The sequence below is a fragment of the Mesoplodon bidens genome (genome assembly GCF_964165515.1).
Source record: "Mesoplodon bidens genome assembly, contig: HAP1_SCAFFOLD_96, whole genome shotgun sequence".
NCBI classification, from domain to species: domain Eukaryota; kingdom Metazoa; phylum Chordata; class Mammalia; order Artiodactyla; family Ziphiidae; genus Mesoplodon; species Mesoplodon bidens.
Genome location: NW_027671845.1, coordinates 650,591 through 668,817, shown reverse-complemented (window position 1 = coordinate 668,817; position 18,227 = coordinate 650,591). Strand labels below are relative to the sequence as shown.

The 18,227-nt window shown below is 41.3% G+C and overlaps 1 long non-coding RNA gene across 1 annotated transcript in view; it reads left to right on the top strand.

Moving 5' to 3' along the window:
- The first annotated feature begins 831 nt into the window (after positions 1-831).
- Positions 832-18,227, top strand: part of LOC308610933 — an 86,035-nt gene continuing 68,639 nt past the window's right edge. Inside the window, exon 1 of the long non-coding RNA XR_014014709.1 lies at positions 832-898. This is a non-coding gene — a long non-coding RNA (uncharacterized lncRNA). The remainder of the gene's footprint in view (positions 899-18,227) is intronic.

The following is an 18,227-nucleotide window of genomic DNA, read 5'->3' as shown; positions in this document are numbered from 1 at the left end:
GGTGTCCTGGGGGAGCAGGGTCCACAGGCTCGGCCGGGACGTGCCGCGTCTTCCCCTCCGTCCAACCCCGATCCTCCCCCTCCTCCTCGTCCTCCCCCTCCTCCTCGTCCTCCCCCTCCTGTCGCCGTCTCGGCATCTCGCACGTATGTCTCAAGGCGCGTCAGCACCTTGGTTGTGTAATGTAAGCGTCCGCCGCCCCCCTGGGTTGTGCCCTGTGGAGTCGCACAGTGTAATCGGTGCAGGATGAGTCTGCAGGGCTTCTGTCCTGCTGCCTCGGGTGAGGAAGGAAGCGATGGGGCCTGAGAAGGGAGATGACTTGTCCTAGACCCTCACCGGGTGTGCACGTGGGGTCGCTCACAGGACTCCAAACTCCTAGGGCAGGTGTTCTGTCCACTTAAAGTCAGCTTTAATAAAAGATGTTTTCGAGCGTCGCACTTAAGTTTGTAAAGTTTGTACAAATCATTGCAAGACTGAAACGCACCTGAGTGTGTCCCTTTATTCTGGGTATCCTGTGGATGTTGTGATCTAAGTTGTTAACAGACTGAGAAGAGATAAACTATAAGCGTTTTTTAATTTCATATTTAATGACGGAGGTTTATTTTAATAGGATTCAATGTACACTCGCTACGGAAAAATAAAGTATCCCCTCAGGTACCAGAGTCACGTGGGAGTTACAGACCTGAGGGTGGTTGCTCCCTCCTTATTCTCACAGGCCGTTCTGAAGGTGAAAGGACGGGTCTCCCACAGGTGTCTCTTGTGGAGCGCGGGGCGGGTGCTCGTGCACCCCGAGCCGCTTCAGTCGTAGCTTCACTGCCTGCGTTTTCCTTCTCCAGGTCCGCCTCCACTGTCACAGTCCTGCACGTTGTTCCAAGAGCAGCGGAAAATGAGTCAGCCTCTGGTGAGTTTTGCTGTTTACGTATTTACCTGCTGCTGTTCTTTTGTGATAACACCTTGGGAGGCGAATAGTTCAAAAGTTAAAATGGGAAAGTAGGAGTCGGTAAAAGATGTGGTTAGACAAAGTGTAGAGGAGCAGGTCAGCACCAAGTGTTTCTGGCAAGTTCTGCGTGTAGATCCCAGGATCCTCTTAGAGCCACAGTACAAGCCTCGTGTTCTTGACATTTGTGGCAGAACACCATCCCTTGCTTGACTTATATGGTCCTGCCAAATCACTTTTGTTCTCGAGCGTTAAAAGGTTTCCTTGAGGATCCCGCTGTAGGCCGTGAGCCTTCCTGAGCAACAGCCCCTAACGTGTTGACATTGGTGCCTTCCTTGTGCTTCCTGTAAGCCGAGAGCGTGCTGTCCAGGGAGCACTCAGTGCATATAAGTTGTCTGTTCAGTAGAACACCGTTGTCACATAGGTACATTGTTTTCAGTGCTCAGTCGAGGGATGCAATGAGGATCATCTGGAAGAACAGCCTTGTCACCCTTCCAGTAAATTGCGCTCTTTGTCTCTTACAATCTCAGAGGGTCGCGCTACACACCATGCAGTGAGGTCTCTGGCAAAGATTCTTGTTTCCCAGCTGAATTGTATCGTGCAGCCTGCGGTCTTGGTTCTGCCCCTCCACGGAACCTGATCCGGTTGAGGTGACCTGGCATCCAGCATACAAAGCAGTGGAGATTTGCCAGTCGTCACCTCAGACCACTGTCGCCTTGCCATCCGCAGAGTCTGCTCTGTTGGTTTCTGTGACAGATCTCTCCTTGCTGTCTTCCTGACTGACTCTGTCTTCCGCCCTCTGTGTGTGTTGTCGTTTCACCCTTGGTCCATGACTCTCCACCCCGTCTGATCTCACCCTCTGGTGCTTTTCACCTCCAGCTCTGTCAGTTCTCCCACCTGGACCAGACAGATGCCTCTGTCCAGCCACTTGCCAGCATCTCTATGGCGTTTGTCCAAAGGGCACCTCGGATGACTAGATCCAGTAGATCCAGAAATGATTATTTACAGCTCCCCTGCCCCTTGCCTTGTCCTGTTGTCTCTGGCGGCTCATCGTTGCATCATCCAGCCTGTCACCTGCCCAGACAAATGAGTTCATTCTAAAGTCCTTCTCCATCCTCTGTTACCACGTTGTAGTGTGAGGCTTGTTAATGTCGTATTCTGAATGGTTTTTATTCGTTCTCCTTCATCCCATACTTGCTACCATTAAAACAGCTTATCTGTTCATTTCTGTAGTTACAGAAACTTCTTTTCTGTGCCGCTACCTCTTTCCTCCAGCAGCTCAAGTGTATTCTCCACGCTGAGTATTTCTCCTAAAATATTAATCACAGCGTTTTGTCTGCATGTGGGAAGCACTTTAGAGGTTCCCTGGGTGACTGGACAAACGAGGTTGCCGTTCCGCGGAGCCAATAACCATCGAGCCCAGCACTGGGGGGAGGTCCTAACTCGCCGATGATGCATTTGGATGGATCTGTGGGGTAAAATCCTGATCGGAGAGGCTTAGGAGAGAGGTGTGGGAGAACTGGGTTTGTTCTGGTCCCAACTTTTTCAAGACATTTTGCTGTGACGGGGAAAATAGAAACTGGACAGTAGCTGGGGTAGGAGCTGAGGTCCGGGGAGGATGTTGTGTTGTGTTGTGTTGTGTTGTGATGTGATGGGAGAAATAACAGTGGGAATGATCCAGTAGATGCGTGTGGGGGAGGGGAGAGCTGCTGCCCGTGGTCCTGGAGTGGGGAGGGGATGGCAGAGCTGGGTTGCAGGTGGGGAAGCCCTCCGATGGCTTCTGTGTTCTCAGGGAAGCAGCTCCTCAGCTGAGGGTGAGGGTGAGGTTGGGGGGTTGAGGGGAGAGCAGAGCTCTGGGGCCCAGCTCCATCGTGACCATCAGCACACACAGTGCATCCAGCTGGGAAGACTGTACTTGCCTTCCCTGCCTGAAAAGCCATCTCCTTTCTTAAATGTGGGAGTAATTACTCTTTGGGGAGCCTGTGTAATTACACGGGTGCTGCTCAGCTCAAAGCGAATTGAGTGCCAGTTCTGGCCACGGACATTTTCTTCTCTGCTGATGGAAGGGTCCCCAGAGGAAGTGTCCTGCTTGCCTGGCTCTTGGCCTCGAGGACCCTTCACGCCGTCTAGTGTTGTGTCTTTTATCTTTGACATAAGCATCAAATGTCTTCAGTTTCTGCATGTGATCTTAAGAAGCAATTCTCTGCTTCCAGGAGCTTCTGTGCTTCTCGGGAAAGGCACTTCACAGACGTAATTACAAGAGAGGAAGGGAATCCTGCCTGTCGATACATAGGGAACTCCAGAGTGCTGACAAAGCAGAGCCTGCTTTTATTTATTTATTTATTTAGTCATTTAAATTTTTTATTTGTTTACTATTTAACTTATTCAGTTTCAGCTGCGTTGGGTCTCTGTTGCTGCGCGCGGGCTTTGTTCTCTAGTTGCGGCGAGCGGGGGCTACTCTTCGTGGCAGTGCACGGGCTTCTCATTGCGGTGGCTTCTCTTATTGTGGAGCACAGCTTCTAGGCATGCGGGCCTCAGTAGTTGCGGGTCGTGGGCTCAGTAGTTGTGGCACGCAGGCTCTAGAGCGCAGGCTCAGTAGTTGTGGTGCACGGGCTTAGTTGCTCCGCAGCATGTGGCATCTTCCCGGACCAGTGTTCGAACCCGTGTGCCCACCATTGGCAGGCGGATTGTTAACCAGTGTGCGACCAGGGAAGTCCGAGAGCCTGGTTTTAAATGCATTGTCAGAGCACGTGGCTCAGTGACTCGGGGAAGGGGGACGGCCCTCAAGTGCCCAGGACTTGGGTAGCTGCAGAGGTTGGCGAGGCTCTCAGAGCAGCGTGAGGTGGACTGGATGAGGCTCCTGAGGTGCTGGTAAGGACCTCCCTCCTTAGGATGTGGGCCTCCCGTCAGGAAGAGCGGGACGTGAAGGCAGGCAGACCCTGAGTTTGACTGAAGAGCCTCCCCTCTGTGCTGGTTTTGGTTTCTTTCTGTGGAGAAACTGAAACCTTGTAATTGGGACAGTGAGTCATCTGATCAAAAGATGTCATGTGTAGAGACTGTGGACGGCATGAAACGCGGGGTGGGGTGCGGTGGGTCAAGTCAGGGGGACTCTGGGCTCCAGCGCGATGCCCGACAGGAAGGGGCGAGGCCGCGGCGTGTTCCCGCTCATCCTAGGCCCCGGTAAGCAGTATGGACGTTCCCTCGGGGTTTTTCTGAATCGTGAATGAGGTTGAGAGTATTGTCACGTGCTTAGAAGCCGTTTCTTCTTTTTAATTGGTGGACAGTCTTTAGCGCAGCTTTAGGGTTATAGGAGAATCAGAATCGAGCAGACAGCGCTTTCCTATACCCGTTCCTCTGGGTTCCCTCCCTTGGTAACGTCTCTGGCCTGTGTGGCGCGTCATCTCAGTGATGGATCGGCATTGACACCTAATTCTCCCCTGGAGTCTGTAGTTTATATTAAGGCTCACTCTCTGTGTCCTACTGTTCAGGTTTGGACAGGTGTGATGACCTGCAGCCACCACTGCAGTGCCACCCAGAACCATTTCACTGCCCGAAACATCCCTGGGGGCCACCTGTTCACCCGCCCAGTGCCCCCAAGCCCCCGACAGCTGCTGGTCTTGTTACTGTCTGTGTATTTTTGCCCTTTCGAGAATGTCACGTAGTTGGAGTCCTTCATTCTGTGGTCTTTTCAGACTGGTGTCTTTCTGTTTTTGTATGAAGGGCCTGTTCATGTCCACTGCCCGTCTTACTGCCCCAATGCTTTCCTGTGTTTTTTTTTTTTTTTCTGTGCGCGCGCCTCTCACTGTTGTCTCCTCTCCTGCTTCGGAGCTCAGGCTCCGGACGTGCAGGCTCAGCAGCCATGGCTCAAGGGCCCAGCCGATCCGCGGCATGTGGGATCCTCCCGGTCCGGGGCACGAACCCGTGTCCCCTGCATCGTTTGGCACTGGAAGGCTTCCAGAAGCCTCCCCCTTCCATTGCAGCTGAGGAAGCAGCTCCTCAGCTGAAGGTGTGGGTGAGGTTGGGGGTTTGAGAATAGGCAGTTGGAAGAACTCCTCAGTCTGGAAGACACGATGTGGGAGGGAATCTGAGTAGCTCATGTAACGTGTGTATAGATTATTCACTAAATCTTGAGTTAGCTCTTAAGATTGAGAAGCAGCAGCATTAGGGAATAATAAGCGAGCTGTCCTCCACATCCTAAGACACGGTACCAACTGAGACTATAAATCTGCAGGTCCAGATTCATTCACAGATGGTAGGCTGATGGGAAGCTGTTAGCCAGAGTTAGGGGGTTAGGGAGCAAATCCCCAACTTAGATTCTGTAGAGGGTAACAACCTGCCTCTCTCATGCAGGGGGAGATGGAATTCTCAGCTCCATGCCTCAGGACTCCGGTCCATTATCATGGCTGTTGTAATCTGTTTCTGAAGTGGTCTTTTCTACAACATTGAAAAAAGTGACTGCATTATCCTGAACATTTTTATCAAGTAACAAATCAGCTGATATAAATGCATAAAGTTGGCTGAAAGCAGGCCAGGATTTCAAAGCCCCTTCGGCATGTCTAGGTTGGGCACACGTCATGGAGCCTAAGAGTTTATTTAGATGGGGAATCTTAAAAAGCTGCGACTAAAAGTGACCATGAAATCATCAAACTTTTAAGTTTGAAAAAGGCTCATTCTTTTTCATATGTAAAAAAGCATTAAGTGAGTCATTACAAGAGCTTTTTAAAAAGCCTGTCAAGAGAGTGACAGATACAGAACTTTAAACCCATGCCTCTGGGGCCAGTGCTCTTTCTGTCATAAAATGTTTCTCCCTAACATTTGATGAATCAAAACATACACACACACACACACACACACACACACACACAATGTTAAGACCCAGTGTTCACTCTTCAACTTGCTTTCAACCATATGGAAACTTTATGGATTGAGTCTTTCAGATATTATTTCAGAGCAGATAAGCCAAACGCTATTTCTCTCACCTGGCTCCAAGCACTGTTTAGTCTTCTCCAACTGGGTGTAATTATTCACTAGGGATCTCACCTATTGTTCAACACTCAAACTTGTGATGGCCATGCTGTGGACTCCATTGTCTTGAGAGGAAAGTTTACACACCAAAACATTTGGGTGGGTGAAAGGAACACAGGAGAGGAGACTAGAGGAAAGGTATCGGTAAATATGTAGTGAGTTGTTGCTCTTCTACCTTGATTATGCCTGAATGGCTATTTTTATTAACATGAGCTTGTGCTACATGCTTGATGCATGACACACGCAGACTCCCTTAACTTAGAACATAACTGTGGCACATGTATCTCCAGCTACAAATATAGATACCAAAGAGCCTAAGGAGCTCTGAGAGTCACATACCTTCATTTATTTTTTTTGACTTTTTCTTTTTTTGTGAGAATTGAATAGAAATAAAAGCTAAAAAGTATCCCTTATTCACCTAGCAATTTCTTCTCATCTTCCTTTTCTCAGGTAACATCTCTAGGAATCCTCCCATACCCAGGAAAAGATAGTTTCTCCTGCTCTTTACAATCAAAACCCCCTGGGCAACCCTTTCTCATACCTTTTATAGTAGAGTATTGAATTGTGGATTTACTTGTCTGAATCTTCTTTAACCTGTGAGAAAATTGAGTGCAGGGGCTGAATCTTCCAACGGTGTATCTTCCAGTGCCAAGCACAAAAGAGTCAACTAACATGTAGCTTTTTAAAAAAAGTATCTTGTACATATTGTAAGTGTTCAATACATTTGTACATCAAATACATGAAATAATCAAGGCTGAGAAATATGATAGGAAAAAATTAATATTAAGGAGGATTTATAAATGAGTAGAAAGGGGATTTTAGGGAAGAAATCATGATTTAAGATTATTGGTTTTTTTTTTTTTTTTTTTTTTTCTCTTTTCCTTCTGCGGTAGGCGGGCCTCTCACTGCTGTGGCCTCTCCCCCTGCAGAGCACAGGCTCCGGACGCGCAGGCTCAGCAGCCATGGCTCACGGGCCCAGCCGCTCTGCGGCATGTGGGATCCTCCCAGACCGGGGCACGAACCCGTGTCCCCTGCATCGGCAGGCGGACTCTCAACCACTGCGCCACCAGGGAAGCCCAAAGATTATTGGTTTTTTTTAACCTGGTATATGTTGCGGATTGCTATAGAAGAAAAGGCAGTTCAGTACTTTGAAAATGTGTGAAGTCTATATTCATTAGTTCATCAGCTAAAATAAGGTGGTATGCCCATAGCTGCTCATCTTTCAAAATTTTTCATAAATGTCAACTTGTTGAAAATATTTTTGAAACTAATTTTTCTTTACCTTTTAAATTCTCTTGGAATTAAACATGGTGATTTACCACTAAGACCTTCAAGATGTATTAATTTATTTAGGCCACCATAATAAATTTGAGAGAGTCTTTGTACAGAGATGCATTTTAAAAAACACAGTTAATCACCTAAAAGTAATTTATAAAGGAATTCAAATTTTAACCATTACTCATAAAAAAAGGTGAAAAAAGGAATTAAATTCATAAAAAGTTGAACATTCTTAAATCTTCATCCCCCTACTCAATTTTCTTGTAGTTCACAGTGCTGCAGAATTCCTAATGCAGAAATCCTCAATTATATCCAGCACTTTTTGGCTTTTCCCTTTTCTTTACAAACCCTCCATTATTTTCTTTTTCTTTTTTTTAAATATCTTTTTTGGAGTATAATTGCTTTACAATGGTGTGTTAGTTTCTGCTGTATAACAGAGTGAATCAGCTATATGTATACATATATCCCCATATCCCCTCCCTCTTGCGTCTCCCTCCCTCCCTCCCTATCCCACCCCTCCAGGCTGTCACCAGGCACCGAGCTGATCTCCCTGTGCTATGCGGCCGCTTCCCACTAGCTCTCTATTACTCTGTATTTGGTAGTGTATGTATGTCCATGCTACTCTCTCACAGCGTCCCAGCCTAACCTTCCCCCTTCCTTGTGTCTTCAAGTCCATTCTCTACATCTGTGTGTTTATTCCTGTCCTGCTCCTTGGTTTATCGGAACCTTTCTCTTTTTTTTTAGATTCCATATATATGTGTTAGCATACAGTATTTGTTTTTCTCTTTCTGACTTCCTTCACTCTGTATGACAGACTCTAGGTCCATCCACCTCACTACAAATAACTCAATTTCGTTTCTTTCTATGGCTGAGTAATATTCCATTGTATATATGTGCCACACCTTCTTTATCCATTCATCTGTTGATGGACACTTAGGTTGCTTCCATGTCCTGGCTATTGTAAATACAGCTGCAATGAACATTGTGGTCCATGACTCTTTTTGAATTATGGCTTTCTCAGTGTATATGCCCAGTAGTGAGATTGCTGGGTCGTATGGTAGTTCTCTTTTTTAGTTTTTTAAGGAACCTCCATACTGTTCTCCATAGTGGCTATACCAATTTACAGTCCCACCAACAGTGTAGGAGGGTTCCCTTTTCTCCACACCCTCTCCAGCATTTATTGTCTGTAGATTTTTTGATGATGGCCATTCTGACCGGTGTGAGGTGATACCTCATTGTAGCTTTGATTTGCATTTCTCTAATGATTAGTGATGCTGAGCATCGTTTCATGTGTTTGTTGGCAATCTGTATGTCTTCTTTGGAGAAATGTCTATTTAGGCCTTACGCCCATTTTTGGATTAGTTTGTTTGTTTTTTTGATATTGAGCTGTGTGAGCTGCTTGCAACTTTTAGAGATTAATCCTTTGTCAGTTGCTTCTTTTGCACATATTTTCTCCCATTCTGAGGGTTGTTTTTTCGTCTTGTTTATGGTTTCCATTGCTGTGCAAAAGCCCCATAGCAGTATTGTGAGTGTCACTGAAGCAGACTTGGGTCCACTTATCCACGTGCAATAAACCCAATCTACTGACACTGGGTTGTGGTGAACTAAAGTGCCGTGTTTTATTGTAAGGCACCATACAAAGAGTCCGGACAGCTAGTACTCAAAAAGCCTCATTTTCCTGATGGGTTTCAGCAAAGTGTTTTTAAAGGCAAGGTGAGGGAGGGGAGTCCCAGGGTATGTGATCAGCTTGTGCACAGTTCTCTGTTTGGTTGATGGTGAGGTTTCAGGACAGTGTCACAGGGGTTAACGTCATCAATTCTTTGGCTCCAGTAGGCCTGGGGGCTATGTGCTCATGGTCATTAAGTAGTTAACCTTCCATTTGGTGGGAGTTTTAGCATCTGTAAAGCAGGAAATGTGCATCAAATACTGTTATCTATGTACTTCAGAGAGGAGCTAAAGTAGAGGATATGGGGGAGGGGTCTATCCTAGGAAGGCCCCATAGGGTCCTTCTCTGTTATATGAGCCCTGATGTTCTTTCCAAAATCCTCTTGAAGTTGAAGACAGAGAGATTGGGTTTCCATTTTTTTGCTACCAAAAGCATCCTAACTTATACACTTGTCATAAAAATACTCTACTAATTTGGTACCTGCTCAGAGGTCTTGCTCAGGGCTGTACACAACTCCAGCTTGTGTCATTCACATTGACATTATTATGAATGGTACCCACTGGAGTTGTGCAGTCCCCAAGTTTCATAGTTGTAAAAGGCTGTGCTGCTTTGTATCTGCTCATCTTTCCAGCTCCCCTTCAGTTGTCTTACATATGTGAGCTACAGTTGAGTCAGTTCCAACTACTTTTGCTCTCCAGAGGAACCGTGGTATTACTTGGGGTTTTTGTGATCACTTTGTTCCCAATGCCAAATACAGATTCTTCACAGTTTGTTCATCTGACAGAGTCGTGTTTATTCTTTGATGGTCTTCTCAGATATCACCTTTACTCTCAAACTTTTCTGGTCACATCATTTTCCTGCCATAGACCCTAGGCACTCATAGTAAATGACTTTATCAAATGTAAACATAGCACTTTGTGTACATTTCTATCAATGCATCTCATGATGTTTTTTTATGTTAGTCTTCTGTACTGACCTATGTGCTTTTTGAGCAAACAGATTTTTCTAATTGTGGCCTAGTAGAGGAAACCCTAGCACACAGCAGATGCTTAAAGGACTCTCTCTTTGTGGACTGTTTAATGTATTCATTAACACTCATAATTCACTGAATGAACCAAATCATTTAATATTTACAGTTTTCCACAGCAAGATCTTTTTCGACCCACCGCCTAGAGTAATGAAAATAAAAACAAAAATAAATAAATGGGACCTAATGAAACTTAGAAGCTTTTGCACAGCAAAGGAAACCATAAACAAACTGAAAAGACAACCCTCAGAATGGGAGAAAATATTTTCAAACAAAGCAACTGACAAGGGATTAATCTCCAAAATACACAAACAGCTCATTCAGCTCAATATCAAAAAGACAAACAACCCAATCAAAAAATGGGTGGAAGACCTAAATAGACATTTCTCCAAAGAAGACATACAGGTGGCCAAGAAACACATGAAAAGATGCTCAACATCACTAATCATTAGAGAAATGCAAATCAAAATGACAGTGAAGTATCACCTCATACCAGTCAGAATGGCCATCATCAAAAAATCTACAGACAATAAATGCTGGAGAGGGTGTGGAGAAAAGGGTACCCTCCAACACTGTTGGTGGAACTGTAAATTGGTACAGCCACTATGGAGAACAGTATGGAGATTCCTTAAAAAACTAAAGATAGACCTACCATATGACCTAGCAATCCCACTCCTAGGCATATATCCAAAGAAAACCATAATTCGAAAGGATGAATGCACCCCAATGTTCACTGCAGCACTATTTATAATAGCCAGCACGTGGAAGGAACCTAAATGTCCATCAACAGAAGAATGGATAAAGAAGATGTGGTACATATATACAATGGAATATTCCTCAGCCATAAAAAGGAATGAAATAGTGCCATTTGCAGAGATGGGGTTGGAGCTAGAGATTGTCATACAGAGTGAAGTAAGTCAGACAGAGAAAGACAAATATTGTACAGTACCATTTATGTGTGGAATCTAGAAAAATGGTAGAGATGAACTTATTTGCAAAGCAGAAATAGAGTCACAGATGTAGAGAACAACCTTACAGTTACCAAGGGGGGAAGGGGTGGGTGGGATGAATTGGGAGATTGGGACTGACATATATAACTACTATGTATAAAATAGGTAACTAATGAGAACCTACTGTATATCACAGGGAACTCTACTCAGTGCTCTGTGGTGACCTAAATGGGAAGGAAATCTAAAAAAGAGCAGATATATGTATATGTATGACTGATTCACTTTGCTGTACAGCAAGAAACTAACACAACATTGTAAAAGAACTATACTCCAATAAAAATCAAATAAAAATTTTAGAGTTTTCAATCTCCCATTATCACATATATCCAGATGCAGCGATATTTACTTCTTCTATCAGTTGCCAATGTCAACTAAAAAAACCCAAACAATAGCAGCATAGTAAGGAGAAACTTTACTCAAAAGGGTAAGTGCGAGGAGGGGCCTATTGCAATTGGGGGAGGAGAACTATCGCATTAGGGAGAATGCTGTGACCCTAAGATCTGCAAGCCTCTCAGTGGTTAATCAAAAGGGGTTTTTCTTCTCTTGAGAGGAAGTAACAAGGGTATTAAGGGTAGGGTGTGGGCAAATGGGATAAAAGAGTAGCTTGAGTGGATGGTAGATCAGAGAATATTTTACCCTGAGGTCAGCCTGTTCTTAGGAGAGATTATCTGTTGACTCAGTCTGACAGTGAGTCCGAGTTCTGGAGCCTGGAGGAAGGAGTGAAACTTTACAGTTTGATTAATAAGCAGTTTGTTCCAATTGATTAGTAGGAATAAACACTTCAGATGATAATTTATGAGACAAAAAAATGGCAATTTGGAATATCTTTGTCTGGCATTGCCATAGGTAAACAAGAGGAGGCATCTGTGGTGGTTCTTAGGAATAAGCTGTTTTCCACAACACAAAGGGCAGAGGGATATCTTAACTTTTGCTGTTTTCCAGGATTCGAGGGCTCAGGTAAAATTCCACATTGTCACTAATAATAGTTTTCAGTATCGAAGGACACAATTAGACTATATAAAACTTTATTTTCTTTTCCAGTGGTCATCACACAGCCAAGCAAATGTATCCACTTGTTAAATTTAATTACCTTTTATCTTAGAGAGTTCCCCCAAATTAAATAGGTCGGAAATTTTTATAAAGAATCAAATATTGCTTTCCTGTCTGAAAAGTGTGGACTGAGTATCAGAGACTTATCAGATTCCTTTCAAGCTAAAGTCACCTTCATTCACTTGATAAGACTGTAGAGGGCACAGTTGGACTGAAACAAAGCTTGCGTGAAAGAGTGTGAGAACTTGATTACACCCAGCTAATACCCACCTGTGTGCTGTCAGTGATTCATATCTGCCTTTCAGAGCAAAGGTCTTTTAAAAAATCTTTTTGAAAGAGGGTTTTCTTATTTGTCACTTTACTTTCTTTTTAATTAATCCTGACAACATTTCATGTGAGAAAGTGTGTTTGAAGAGATAGAATTATAAATGAGTCCAGCATTATTGTTATAGTCCCTGGATTAAAATGTTACTGTAAGCTAAGGCAAGGAAGTCAAAGATAGTAGATTAAGAGAAAACTGCTGGGGAAATGAGCAAGCATTATTAAAAACAAGTGACAGGTTTGTATTACTCTATTGGAAGGAGCATATAGTAGTGGAAAGACTAAGGAATTAGTTGGGCTATCCGTAAGCTATTTGAAGCACAGCTTTTCCAAAGCTAAGTAAAGTTTTCTCTAATCATCAGCTAATTTGTGGTTTCAAAATCCTGTAGTGTTCTTGATGCAGTTACCACCAAAATGAAGCATGCCCTTCTTCCTAATGGTCTACTCCTCCCCTTCCTTGTACTATATGTGCAAAACAAATGACATATACGAACTCTTTATGTTCTCTTTTCACCCTGCTTTCATTCCACATTGCACCAAGATTTCATTTTCCACATCAGTAATGGCTTTATAATTTCCAAATTCAAAGGTTTTTCTTCTGTCTCATTTACCTTAAAATCTCAATTGCCTTTGATTTTTTGCTCCTCACAGATGACTCTTATCTTTTTGCTGTAATTGTGTTGACTATGTACTACCTGTTACTCTTTTCACATATTTAGCCAATCAGTTTGTTACTTTGAGTGCTTCTTTTTGATTTTTCCCATTCCATTATTTTGGGAATTCACCATACTTCTGTATTTTGTGTGCTGGTTCTCCTCTATCAGACTATTGATTGAATTTTATGTTTCCAGCTAAAACCTGCCATTGGATTGGCTATTACCTCAGTGGGAAATGGCTATGGTATCCATGTAATGTACTCTCACTAAAGCCCCAACTTTGTATTGCTAATTGCCTTCTAAATATTCACAAATGGATGTCTTGCTGTTCCTTGAAGGATAGCTATTCAAAATCATTTTTCTCTCCAAACCTAGTCCCTCTTTCTGATTTTCTCATTCTTCTATCTCTGCCATAGCCTTTAGATAGAAAAAAATTTGACTGTTTTTTCGACTAACACTCTGTAGGCTCCTTGCTATCCTCCTAGGCCAGGTCTTTGGGCCAAGGTAACTAGTCTCTGGATCCATTAGAAAGTCCAAAGGGGCAGAATTTTCTTTATGCTTTGTTCATTAATGTAGCCTAATCACAAAGGATGATAACTAGCTCAATTAATATTCATTAATAAATGAATGAGCCCAAATACCCAAAGTTAGGTTCTCCTATTATTTATTTTACATTAATTACCAGATGAATATTTTTAATACCACTTTTGTATTGCTGCTTTTCTGATCAGAAACTTCATTGAGTCTATTTTGTCTCTTTTTTTCTGACTTTTAAGATTGTCCATTTTTCTATTCTAAGGAGGTCCTAAGAAAGTGAATTAATGTTGTGGGTAAGAGTGAACGTACTGGAGTTAAACAGCCTGAGTTTGATTATTGTTCTTTCATTTACTAACTGGGACAGGTATTTAATTTTTCTGTGCCTCGGTTTCTACGTCTTTAAAATTGAGATAATGATCACTGGATTGATGTTAGGATGAAATAAGTTAGTGTGTCTTAAGCACTCAAACAGTGCCTGGTATTTAATGAATGCTCAATATGCATTATTATTATTATTATTATTATAAACCTCTACATTTGAAAAGCGTCTGTACAGTCAGTGATATCCAGATGTTTAATAGAACATATCCCATCTTTCAAACAAAATTTTACATGTAATCCCAATAACTTTATGAAATACAAAATAAGTGTGGCTTTGATTATTTGTACCCTCCGCTCTTTCATAAACTCATAAATGTCCTTGACAAAATCCCCAAACTCCAAGAACTACAATTTAAAAACCCCTGGTCTCAGTAACTTGTTTTCTTTTTTTTTAATATTTATTTTTTTGGCTGCACTGGGTCTTAGTTGTGGCATGCAGACTTCTTAGTTGTGGCATGCGGAATCTTAGTTGCAGAATGTGGACTCTTAGTTGCAGCATGCATGCGGGATCTAGTTCCCTGACCAGGGACCAAACCCGGGCCCCCTGCATTGGGAGCACAGGGTCTTACCCACTGGACCACCAGAGAAGTCCCTGGTCTCAGCAACTTTTGATGTAAGTATTTACTGATTGACTAAGTCATGTTGAAAACCATTAGATTGTAGAAAGAGCAGGCATTTTAATAATACATCTATTATATTGCCTGTCTCAAGTGAGGGTATTGTAAGACAAGGAAGTTACATTTGAAAATATTATGTAACACAGACAATTTATATCTATTTTAGTAAATTTAGCTCAAAGGAATAAACTTTTTTTTATAATAAATGAGGGGTAAGTTTGAATTACAAATCATACTTAAGGAATCAAAGTGTTGTGTTATTATAATTGTCATATATAGAATAAATTATTTGCCCTTTGAGCATTTGGAGATGACTTAAAACATTATTTGTTTCTGAACTAAACCTAAAAGATGTAAAAAGCATTTTCTAAATGATACTATTGATATTAACAATACTTATCCTTTTACTTTCAACTCTGTAAGCTTAGTAAAACTTCAGTCTTTATTGATATCCCCATATCTAAAAGATATTTATCTCTACTGCTTAACTGGAAATTTTTGAGAAAAAATTAATTGATGTTATTAAAAGAAAGGTGTCATCTAAAATTATACTGTCTTATTTTTAGCAAGAATTTGCTGAGTGATCCAATGAACATCTGACTAAGAGTCATGTACTCTTAAAGGGGTTGAGAACAGGTTCATGAGATATTTGAGTCCCTTCATTTTACAAATGAGAAAAATATGAGCCTGCTTAGCTAAGGAATTTACCAAAGATAGATGATTGCATATTAAATATTAAGAAGTATTAAAATCTCTGTTCTCAATCCAGTACTCTTTCCACCATTTGGAAAATTAATCATACAGTCTCAAACATCAAAATATTTTTTCCTGTATCCAAAAGAGAACAGAATGTCATGTTTTAGAATCCAGATGTCATATCAACTTAAAAAGCAACATAAAAAACAATTGTAAAGTAAAACTTTGGATTAAGCAGATGATGACTGCTTGATTGGTAGTGGCTTATACTGGAATATAAAGTAAATCAATAAGCAGAAATACTGCAGTCATCTGTTTTTCTGAATGTCAATCAACAGAGTTGTTCTAAGAAGGATTGAGAAATAGCAAAAGGCTGGTCTTTCTCCAATCTGTGGTTGTCTTTATTGAACTCATTTTCTTTTTTCCTTGCCCTTTTTGGTGCCTCTTATCTCTGTTCTCTCCTTCTCCTACCAAAACTTCCAGGAAACTTGTATCAAACTTGTACTGAAATGTAAATGGCTTACAAGCCTTAAGGTGCTGCCTCTCCCAGGGAAGTGTGAGGAGTGAGATTTAAGAGGGGCAAAGAAAGGTAAAGTTATAGAATGTATATCTAAATATGAAATTTTAAGCATCAATGAGGAAGAGAATAGCAGTTTTAAATTGTAGGAGGACACACTTCCCAGTGATTTTAAAACCATTGTTAATCTCCCCAAAGAAATAAAAACCAAACAGACAAACAAATATGCAACAAATATAACAGCCAAACACAAAAACAAAAATAAAAAACTCCAAATTAATGGGACTTGACTATGTTGAAACTGAGATTAATATATGGAGTATTGATTTCTCTAATAAGTTGAGTCCCTCAGTCCATGAACATGGTATATCCCTTTATCTAGGTATTCTTTAATTTATCTCAGTACTGCTTCATAATTTTGCATATAGAAGTCTTCATATCTCTCATTAGATTTATTTTTATGTGTTTCACTTTTTAGATATTACCATCAAGAGCATCGTTTTCTGAATATCCTATTTGCTGTTGGTCTGTACAAATACAATTGATTTTTTAAAATATTGACCTTGGATTCAGCAACCTTGTTAAATTATCTTATTCAAATGGCTTACCTGTAGAATTTGTTTCAAATACCATAAGGATTAAAAGATCAATTCTCTAAAACAATGTAATAAATCTAAGATTTCCTACAAACAGTAATGTTTTTAAAAATTCATACAGCAAAACTTGACAGGAAAAGAAGAATAAATATGTAAATCCACAATCATCGTGGGAGATTTTAACACAACTCCCTCAGTAGTAGGTAGAACAACCAGCCAAAAGTCCATGGAAGATTTTTAACACAAATATCAAACTTGATCAATTTGAAATATATAAAACGCTCTATGCAACAATGATGGAAATCACACTTTTCACAAGTATATATAGACTATATTACAAAATTACTTATATGGTTGTACATAAAGCAAGTCTCAGCATATTTCAAAGACTGAAATACAATAAAATATGCTTTCTGACCATTGAGATGTTGAGTTAGAAATCAGTAACAAAAATTATTTTAAAATAGATCCAAATGTTCAGGAATTAAGCATTTTACTTTAATAATCCACAAAGAAGAAATCACAATTAGCATAAGAAAAGCAAAATTTTAGCTATACTCCCATGGTTTATTACATATGTGTGTACTCTAACACCATCACAGTTTCCCCCACAAGCATATGCACTAACAGAGTTTGTATCCTATCTATCTAGTTTCCTTTAGGGTCTGATAAGGCCAGTTGAAGATGCTTACTAAATGCTAATTGGGTGTATCGGCAGAACTCTTGGTTTTAAGCAACATGATATGACTTAGATAACTTTAAGAAAATGAATTTATTACAGTGATACAGAGTAGCTCACAGAATGGTTTGGAGAGTCAGAGAACCGTGGGTCTAAACTATCAGCCAGGAGAAATGTCTAAACTTATTTCATGGTCTGATGTGGTGAAGACGAGATTGCCGCTACTGCTGGATTACTTGATTACTCTGCAGATTGTAATGCTGAGCTCACAAACACAGAATTTAGATGCTGCTGGAAAGAGGGTATTGCTTCCACTAGGGTTCTTTTGTGTGACCAGTATAGACTCTACAATTACTGTTTTCCACTCACTCACTGGCAGCTTTTAATTGCAAATCTGGGGCATATGCATCCAACTGATAGAATTCCGTTTTTGTGCTAATGCCCTAGTTTCAAAGGAGGCTGAGAAAACAAGTACTTGAGATGTTTAGCTTCTATGGTGAAAGGTGGATTTGCCTCATAAAGGGGGAGATTCCTAAATCATAGGGAATGGACAAGGTTCATGCAATTTATCTATGACTTTCAGGCAGACATGGGTCTTGCCAAGACACTTTGGATAGTCTATTTACTGATCTGTAGGTTCTCTGAGCATGATGTCATTAAAATAGAGGATAAGTGTGATGTCAGAAGGTCAAGGTCTCTATGAACTAAGCTGTGATGTAGAATGAAAAAGTTGAGACAATACAGTGAAATTAATATTGCTGCCTTGTGATTTGCAAGCAAATTGTTCTGATGTTCTCAGCTTTTTAGAGTAAAGGAATAAAAGCATGTGCCTAATCAATAACTATTGATTACTTAGAAAGCAAAGCAGGTCCCTTAGAACCTTACTGATTTGTTCTAGTGAAGAGACCACATATAGAACAACGGCCTCAATTTGCTGTCTCTAGCTGATCAAATTTATAACAATCTTCTGTTTTACTCCTGAATACTCTGACTTCTACACTAGACAAATTGAAATTTTAAAAGGGAATATGATAGAAATCACCAACCCTGAATTTGTAAAATCTTCAGTAGTGAAACTAATCACTGTGATTCTCTTAGGGATTTAATCATGCTTTTGACATATTATTATAATAAATAGAGGAAGCTCTTGGGGCTTTTATTGAGCTCTTCCTAATAAAAATATTATTCCCTGAGACATGCAGCCAAGATGGTGATTCTGCTTGTGGCTGAGTGTACT